We start from the raw sequence: 10,500 nt of genomic DNA, 5'->3' as shown, positions 1-10,500 counted from the left end.
AAGAAAAATGATTGAAAGTTTCTTTTGTTCTTGTTTCAAATCATTTTTCCTTCTTAAAAAGGATTTTAAGAAAGATAAAAAATATATTTTTCTCAAAGTATGATAGCGTTTGTGATAGATCATGTATGATCTTGTCCTTTCTTTGCAATGCTATATCTAATGTCCTTGAATGTTCCATATCTTTTCATTTACTTATACTCTCATCTTATTCTTCTGGTCTGAAAGTATAACTGTTACAGCTTTTAATGGTGTTTTGTTTTTATCCCTTGAATATATTCCGCTTCATTTATCACTTTTAATTTATCGTCATCCCTTCGAGTTCATCTATCTTATCTTGTAGTTTCAAGTTTTCTTCTTTTTTCTATCCATTTTATTTCCTTATCTCCTGTTATTTTTCTCTAGCTTAACATCTTGTATTAGGTGTAACTAAATATATTATTTGCCTTTCTTATCTCCTTTAATTTGTCTTTCATATTTCTCATTTCTTCTCAACGCGAGAATTGATTGTAATTTCAACAAATAAATAAAAAAAAAAAAAAAATTTCTCATTTCCCTAAACATATCTATCTTTTTCGGGATTTCAAATTTCATGCCTTTATTCCCTGTGTTCACAACTATATTTCCTTTGTTTATACTTGTTGTTATCTATTCTTTGTCTTTTGTTGCCATTTTGCTGTTTATGATGTGTTTTTCTAATTTTCCTCTTGTGTTTCTTTCCTCTGCCATTTTAGTTGTAACTGTCTACTTTCTTGAGCTTTCTTTGTTCCGTTGTAGTTTCCTATTATCTGTTTTATCTTTTTCTGTTTTTTTATTTATTTCACTGTCAGAATTTCTTGTTTCTGTGGCGGCACGGGCCACGGAACTTTTCAACGGCTCCAGATACAAAGCGCGACGCCACCAAAGCGCAACACCGATGTGCCCAATCTGTCATCGATATCCTCACACTCTTTCCGCCGAATTCTCGGAAGAGCATACTCGTGCCAGCACAGGCGGCACATCTTATGAATGCACGCGAGTGGGGATATCGATGGGCTACGAAGGGAAGGATCTGCGCGAAGAAAAACAAAAAGCAGAGTCAGTCTGGCTTGCGTCATTAGAAGTGTAACTCCTCGGTCCTTTTCGATAGCAACGCGACGAACGACATCTCGGTGTCTATCGTTATTTGTTAGTTGTTACCTGTTGTCCGTTAAATGTTATTGTTGATCGTTAATTGTTAACTCTGATCGTTGATTAGTTCTAATAAACTGTTATTCGTTAAAAACACCAAGAGTAGTTCCTTACGCACCTATCACTATACCACCTCATTTCTTACTGTTCGGGAAGTGATACATTTACACTGTACATGAGAGTGTGTGTGTAAGGGTCAGAGGGCGTCAAGGTCTTAGTGGAGACAAAAGACTGTTGCCAGATGTTAGAAGAATCTAGGATAGTCGGTTGGCGACAAGCGTGCGTGCAAGACGTTCTTCAGAGTGTAATATAGATGTATAGCTGTTGTGTGTGAAATATAGTCAATTATTTGTATTTCCAAATCCTCGAATTTCCTTAACACATATATGTGAGTATGAGTGTGTGTGGAAGTATGTGCGTGCGCAGCGTCTCGTAGAACAAAAGAACGGAGAAAATGATTGTGAGACAAAAAGAGTGCTGAGACACGTTTAGTGTGTATCTACGAATATCTTGTAAATCACATATTAAATAAATATGAAACTATTTTAATATCATTTCTATGTGTAATGTGAGTGTTGCTATATGCTTATTTCGGCAACTAAGATCCACAATCCTCAACAATAATAAGACTATTAAACTGTTATAAAAGTAATATAGAAACACGGCTTATTTAAAAATTATTTGCAATGTAATGTTTTGTCTATGATGAAGTATTTACTTCTAGAAAAACTCTACTTCTTTTTCTTCTGTATACTCGTGACCTGGACACAGCTGTTACTGTGAAAATAGAACTTAGTGAAGCAAAAAAGTTAACGAAAAGGAGAGGTCCATATTATTGTGTCCTTGAATATAAATGTTGTTTTTGGGTCACAAGGTCTAGAAACAAAAGAGGTATAAGTAGATTTTTATTGCTGTTTCTTGTAACTTACAACTAGAGTTACATACCAAGATTAATGTTTTGGTAACGCCCATTGCTGTCAATGTATCAACGTGCTCCCTATTATATTCTATTGTAATGTAACACTGCTAAATTCATCATCTGGATCAGCATATACTATACCTGTACTTAAGCTTACTTCAATATATATTTCTATTAGAAATTTATCCACGCGTTCCTCTATCAGATAACCTCAACAGTCCAGAAGCACTTTTTCGGATGACAATATTATGATATCTACGTTAAACAGAAGATTTCATTACATTATCAATCAGCCCTAATAATTTCATAACTAATAATTCCCTAAATTTTCTATTTGTATTCTTCTTTATCGTAATCTTGTAAACTATTAAAGCGTTTTTCTGTAATTCCCAGAAGAAACTGAATGTCAAGTTTCCAGTATCGTTTGAGCCCTTTTCTAATTGTAGTGGCATAAGAAAACATTTGATCCGCTATACTTTATTGTATGCAAGAGCAGCTAGTAGTTTCAATCTTCCAGATGACTGTTGCCTCGTAAAAGCAGCAACGAATATTTCTTGTACTTGGTACCATGATGGGAGTGAGCTTTGTTGATAAATCTCACGAATCTCTCCATTTGAGTGCGACAATATCATTCTTTAATACATATATTAACTTATAAATTAATATATACATTAAATTCTAAAAATAATTTCTTTGAAAAAAGAAATGTTAAATATAATAGTATAATGATAAATTCTAAAAAAAATTCAATAATTTCTTTGGATAATATCTCTCCTGTTTTTTTAATAAATCAGTGTATAGTGTACCTCACAGATTGATAGAAGCAATAAAAAATAAAGGAAAATCCACTAAATATTAAATAAAAGGATAACAAAATTATCATTGAATTGTTTCACAGCCAAGAACACAATTTTAAGAGGAAATTTAAGTTTTTCCAGAGTTCGAAAGGAAACAATTTTTGTTTGTTCTATCTTCAGTTTTGTTTTATATTGTAATACGAAATTATACAAACGATTCTTTCAATTTTTGTTTTAGTATCATAAAAAAACTGAAAATAGGGTTGAGTTTATAATTATTCGCAGCAGTATATGTGGTAATTAATACAAGTGTTAAAAGATGTATAAAGGCGAGAAAAATATAACTAGCAGGAGAGTTTGAAAACGTGTCAACAAGTATCTATGAATCAGAGTTATTTTGTTATGAAATATATTGGCGCACGATAACTCACTTATTATTAGCTTTCCTTATGTTTTGAAATATTAATTTATGCTTAAATATAACAAAATATGCAAAAATATCTACATTACGTACGCTTTGAATATATTTCATGTGTGTTTTACATTCTTGAATACATAAAAATTTAGCTCAATCTAGTCATGCGGAATCGTTGAATTAATTTTTATGTGCAGTACAATGCAGATTCATGATTAGGGTTAGGGGCGTGTAACGAATCTTCACCTGGATTAGACATTGTTGTTATGCAATAGAGAAGATATTTACTAGTACAAATATGATTATTACAGAATTTGACAAGTAATCGTGGTAATTAGATACTCGAGGTGCTAATGACAATGAAATGCGGTAGATGATGCTTGCCTTAGCAGAAATATTTGTTGCATCGCGTATTGTGGTTAGGTTTTCTCCTAGACCTTTAGCTTTTTCAATAAACTAAGAAATGTAAGAAGAAATGTTGCGTTTGAGATACCTTTTCGCTCTAATTATTATTTAGACTTGTTTAAATGTTCACAATGCAATAACAATACGTATCATTTTATTCGGGAGAGTCCACAGAATTTTTTCGTCTCAACCCTAACTCAATAGCTGCTACTATAATAACGTAAAATATTTCCAAAGTTGAAAATTTGCAATTCTCTTCAAAATTGATTTTTTCGAAAATTGTGAGTTATAAAGAAAAAACGGTTTACAAATTCGAGTGTAGCTTGCAAAAATCTACAAGAATCGCCTATCGAAGGTTGCAAAATTAGATACGTGTCGAACAGTGAACAGATTTTATTCCCATTTTTCACTTATTTTTGCATGTAAAGTAACTTCCGTCTGCCTAGTCGGTAACTAACCGAATTTACATGTTTCAAACATATTTCCAAGATCAATTTTCTTGAAAACAAAGCCTGTTATTCTTTATATTTTTCTTGTTTTTCTTCGTGTAAAATTGTTTATCGTTTGTTGACCGTATTTCACAGACCTTATGTTTCATATATTCTAACATAACGTATTCATATAAATATTCGCAGTATAATAATCGCTATTTTCGATATTAAAATCATTGTACAAGCGGAAAGGGGGTGATTCTACGCGAAAAAAGAAGTCGAAAAATAGAATAAAAATTTTTCGTTTGAGGCTTTGTTTTCGAGAAAATCGACTTTGAATTTTCGCTCGGTACGTGTGCACTTTATCACGTCTCGTTATAACGAATCTCACTCTAGATCGTTGTCTCGATGGAAAAATTAAAAAAAAAATTAAAAAAGAAAATTTTTATTCTACATTTTCGACTCCTTTTTTCGCGTATAATCACCACCTTTAAGCTTGTACCACCAGTTACCAACTACCTCGTATATGTCGGAGATGAAAGAACATCGGGGCCTTTCTTTTGGAATTTTTGGGAAGATCCCCAATACTTTAGTCTAAATTATTTATTATAGCTATACTTAAATAATAAAACTTAGAGGTAGTTGTTATGATTCAATCTGTAGCGGCACACGAGTCAGAGGACAATTCAAATCCTGTTGTTGTTTTGCCTCGGAGTATCAAGACCGTTAGGTTACAAGTAATGTAAGAACAAATAAACTCCGGGCAAAATAACGTCGCCGCTACATGCAACCGTCAAACGTAGACGAATTCGAATTCTCCGGTTCTTTCCCGACCAGTATAAATGAACGGACGCGATCGCGAGCGAGAGAGTATCGAACAGTATCGAAGAGCATCAACGAGTATAAACGAGTATCGAAGTGTATCTGCAGAGTTTCTCCGAGTATTTATCGAGTATTTATTCCGCGACTTGTATTTGTACCAACGATTCGCGAATTAGGCTGTAAATAATTTAGTTATTTATTTATTTATTTACTCACAATATTGTATTATCGTAAAGTAATTTGAATTAGAGGTCGGTTGAAAGTAGAAAAAGCCGTGTACGTCGTCTTTCTGTGGTTCGTTTACATTTAAGAGCGCTTATGTGACTAAAGTCACGTAGTTCTTACAGTGATGTGAGAAAAACAATAAACAACGAGAGGTCAGAGTATGCGAGTTGAAAAGTGAGTGGATTGCGAGAGTCAGAGTTGATCGAGACGTCGGAGAGTAGAGTTGAGAGAATTGATCGAGTTGTCAGAGTTGCTAAAGAGGGAGGGAGGGAGAGAGAGAGAGAGAGAGAGAGAGTGTGTGTGTGTGCGTGTTAGATTCGTTGTGACGAGAGTTGCCAAGTAACTGTAAAGTTATTTGAGATAGATACGAGCATCGCATTTAGTTTCAGTTAAACAAACATCGTTCTCTGTCCAATTAATACCTGTATATTCAATTCATTATTAATAAATTGTAAGTAATCAGGAAAAAATTTATATCTTAATTTCCACGATACTATAATATATTTGACGGACTGAGACAGCAATATTTCGCTCTCGTTATTTCACTCTCGTTATTTCACTCAACCATTCATCGACCAATCCTTCACAAATCCGATTATGTTTGGCCGAGATTTGTGACACTGGCTTGGCCTCGAGGTGACACAACTGGTCGCCGAACGTAGCCACGGTGACGCGATGAACGTTCTTGCCTAACAGAGAAGTGCCAATATTGTGGGACACATGTTGTATTAACAATCAAACCCCGGGCAGGAGCAATGTCGGCTCTACGCGGGTCTGCCTAGCAACGGCGGCTGGAATTTTGTTGATATCCCCGGCCAATATGCAACGAACAAACGCGATCGTAAGGAGAGGAAAATTTCCATCAGTCTTTTATTCTTGCGATCACCTTGGAGAGTTTGCACATCGTCTTTACGTGCAGTATTATACCAAGCGTCACAGCAAACGTTACTTTGTGCTTCAAAATATATTCTACGTTTAACAAAGAGTTACCCGGTTGACCGTGGATTCGTTATTGAACCTAAGAACATTGTCTTTAATATCTCGAGTGTCTAATCACCACGGTTATTTGTCAAACTTTGTAAAAATCAACATTTATACCAGTAAATATAATCTCTATTGTACAACAACGATGGCTAGTCCGAATAAAGATTCGTTACACGCCTCTAAACCTTACGCTTACCCGACATATATGTATATGTAACGAAATGTTTTTGGAAATGAGGCGATCGATTCGTGAAAACTCAAGAATCGATTTTCTAAGTCTTCTTCCGTATCTCCTCAGAACTCTTCGCTTCTAATCCCTCTTCTCTTTCTCCTTCTAGCTCTTAACTTGCTTCGTTTTCTTTTTTTCTTTGTTCAATCTTCGCTTCTCGAAGTCCTGTTTTATTCTCTATCCTAAATCCCCGTCCCTCTCTATTTGTATCGTTCGACCGACTTGCAGTAAACACAGGGAAAGTCAAACCGTCGGCTAGTATTCTAAACTCTATAGAATTTACATATATATATATATATATATGTCGGATTAGCACTGGGAGTTTGGGTTGTGGGCGTCAAATGAATCTTCACGAGAATTAGCCATTGGTACGGTACACACAGGTGTAGTTTATTGCAATGATAGAATTATTACAGTCTTGACAATTGATCACGGCGGTTTGGCACTCGCGACACTAGTGACGATGGTCTCAGGCTCAATAACGAATCCGCGGCCAACGGGATGACAAAAGAACGTACTCACAAAGTCTAAGTCTGATTCTTTGTTAGTAAAACGTGAAATAATCACTGATCGCGAAGATGCTACTCTTTAATCAATGAGATCGCGCGAGAGAATGACTTTCCCGTCCCGATGATGCCACAGAGGAAAACTATAATGGGGTGTGTCTAAGGACACGAGATCATCGGATTCGTCGAGGAAAGCCTTCGTTTAGGAAGTAAGGGAAATTGACGTTGCTGCTAATTGGTCAATCTCCATATCGGTGGTTAGAAAAAGATGCTAGCCGCCCTCGAGGGAAACTTGCTAGTGGGAGATGCCACTCGTTGAAAAATATGTCTCCCCTATCTTCCCGTAGTTGGGACAAAGACTGTTTGTCTGTTTGAAGGACTTTAGTTAACTAAACCTTAAGATTTATAACGGGCTCTCGGGCTAGCCGAACATGTACTGCGGAGACGCATCGACATCTGGTAATCATCTTGCCCGAAGAATAGGGTCTTTGTGTGGCGAGCCACGGAACAGAAACCGTTGGAATGTTTACTGTCGCTTGCCACTACAACTATTTTTTTTAAGGAGAGCTATAGAATTTCTCCATCCCTATGTTAGGTAAAAACGTTCAGCGACTTGTTGTCGCCTAGAGCCCAAGCTCACGATCGTAAACCTCAGGCAATTAGAATCGAGTTAAATTATAGAGACTAAAATATTGATGGTTTTCCGAAGAATTCCAAGGGGAAAGCCCCGGTGTCCTCTCATCTCCGATATATATAATGTTTATTGCCCAAGAAAAATATAAATTATATATGTCACAATAAACAACGAATTTCAGTTTGAAAGTGGTTTTGGTAGAAGTACCGCTACGCGACGGTACGACGTAGTCATACCATATTTTGTGTTGGGTTTACATTTTTAACATTACAGTTTATAATTTAATTTAAGCCGCTCAAAAGCGGTACTTTTATACGATATTGTCTTTTCTTTCTTTTCCTGTCCTGAAAACTTGTTCGCAAAACAGGACCTACTTTTACAGGATGGTCACAACAGGACGGTGGCCTACTTTTAGGTCCTGTGGGGCTGAGTAAATGGTTGGCGCAGGAGTGAGGGGGGCATGCCACGAAATGACTTTTACACAGTGATTGCGTAAAGATACCGCCTATAGGCTCGAAGCGTAGCCAATCACTGAGCAATACTAATCCGTCGTCGTCACTATGTAAGCGGTCGTCGTAGAGTTCGATAACGTTCACTCATCATTCGTATCCGGGACGCAGTAGATTGCGCGTTGTACAGGAATTTACTTAAAGTTTTAATTTTTCTATCCAGAAAACTAACTTTCTATATTAAGTTTCTATAAAAAGAGATAGATTTAACGTGGATAGAGTTTTTATACATAAAGGTTTATAAAATGAAAAGATATTCGCAAGTTTTGTGTAAATAATTGTAAACTCTGACCTTCCGGTCGTCCCACTTTGAAACAGGAAACCGTCCTTCTGATTTAACGTTGTTTGATGTTTTTCTCACATCTCTGTAAGAACTAGGTGACTTTAGTCACATAGGCGCTCTTAAATGTAAACGAGCCACAGAAGGACGACGTACACGGTTTTTTCTAATTTCAACCGACCTCTAATTTAAATTGCTTTACGATATTACATTCGGCCTTTCCTGACAATCACATCTGCCCTCAGATGTGCTCATCATCGCTGCTCGTACTTACATCACTATCGTCAACATTCCACCACTTCATGTGATCGGCTGCCGTGGAAGTTGTACGTGGCCTTTCGTGCTCGCCCTCTCGCTGCACTATGTACCGGTCATTTCGCAGGACTGTTACCACTCGATACGTCCAAGAAACTTCGGATGCAGCTTTAACCCGGGGCCGTCTTTTTTTCTTTTTTTTTTTTTGCGCGCGCGAGGAAGAGAAAATGCATTTACGCATACCCAGTGACCCGCGTTACCAGGTTATGTGAGACTCCAGATGACATCGTCATACCCACTAAAAACCCCCCCTCTTTCCTCTGATTTGTTAGACACGGACAACGCCAGCAGAGCCGATCAGCATTCATCAGAGTTGTCCTGAACCGGGTCGCCGCATATTATCGTCGCGTACTGGTGCCGCCCCTCCTATTCGCTGACTCCATCGCCTTCTCCATATCCCTTCTATATCTCAATATGCCCTTACAGAACTCTCTGAACTTCCTCCAGTATTCATCCCTGGTAACTACAGTGTCCACCAAGTTGCCCACGCTTATCCTGACTCCCAAGAAGTTCTCCAACTCGATTCTTCTGTCGATCCATTTAGGGCACGCAAATAAGACATGCTCGGCGTCATCATTCGGGTCCCCACAGTCCCAACACTTCGTGTCGACCTCCTTACCGATCCTCTTACGGTAGCTGTTGAAGATGCCGTGTCCCGTGTGCATTTGCATCGTGAAGTGATCGATGTCTCTTCTATTCCTGGCGAATATGGTCGCATTACTTATTAATCTCCTGGTCACATTATCCTTATTATACATGCTTCATTCCGCCTGGCACTCCGTTGAGGCCTTCTTCTTTACTTCTTCCAGATCTTCTTTCTTTTCCGCATGCCTCTCAATCACCTCCTCTCCAACAGCTAGGGTCTTATAGATCTTCTTTCTCTCATATATCCCCTTCAACATTCGCACTTTAATGTAGATTGGTAAGTTCCCGGTCAATACACAAAACGCCGCGAGGGATACGGTGCGGTAGGCCGTGTATGTGATGCACAGGGCAGTTCGTTGAGCCCTTTTTATGATCTTGTTTTTCTCGTACTTCATCGCATCAGCCCACACAGGCGCACCGTATGCTATTATGGATTCCCACACGCTGTAGTATAGCCTTCTTGCCAAACCAGGCGGACCCTTAATATTCGGTAAGATTGCTCGTAATGCTCCTATCTTGATGCCCGCTTTATCGCACACCGAGGCAATGTGCTTGCCAAATTTCCTATTCGTGTCAATCATGACGCGAATTTAATCACCTGTGTAATCGCGTCCACTGTACTCCTTCTTCTCCTGAACCCATATTGTCCCCTATGAAATGAGTCCACCCCCATACATCGTTCGATAATCAACTTGAGACATTTCTCCCACACTTTCCTCAAGGCCGGAAGTACGCTTATTGGGCGGTATGCATTAGGGAGCTTAGGGTCCCTACCCGGTTTACTGGGCAATATTACTCTCGCTGTTTTACAGCATCCCGGGATCCTACCAGAGTCCGTAATACTGTTAATCACCTTAGTGATAAGCTCTGTTCGGTTGTTTACTAGCAGCTTAACAATATCACCTGGGACCCCATCTATTCCCACCGCCTTCTTTCCATTTATTCTATCAATGATTTCCTTAACATCTTCGTCCTCAAGCTGCTTCATGTTATAGGTGATATCCTCCCTGTCACGCTCTTCGACCTCCCTTAGCTCCGATCTGCGTCCAATGATGAACAAGCCTTTTAAAATTTCTTTCACCTTGTTAAGAGGCATGTCATTTGGAAGCCCTTTCTTGCCACATCTGTTCATAATCGTGCGATACGGCTTTCCCCACGGGTCCCTTTCTAGTATCTCACAGAATCCGGCCCAGGCTCTCTTTTTACTCCCAGCTATT

Source organism: Bombus vancouverensis, unplaced genomic scaffold (assembly GCF_051014615.1).
Source record: "Bombus vancouverensis nearcticus unplaced genomic scaffold, iyBomVanc1_principal scaffold0037, whole genome shotgun sequence".
Taxonomy (NCBI): domain Eukaryota; kingdom Metazoa; phylum Arthropoda; class Insecta; order Hymenoptera; family Apidae; genus Bombus; species Bombus vancouverensis.
This window is presented reverse-complemented; position numbering follows the sequence as displayed.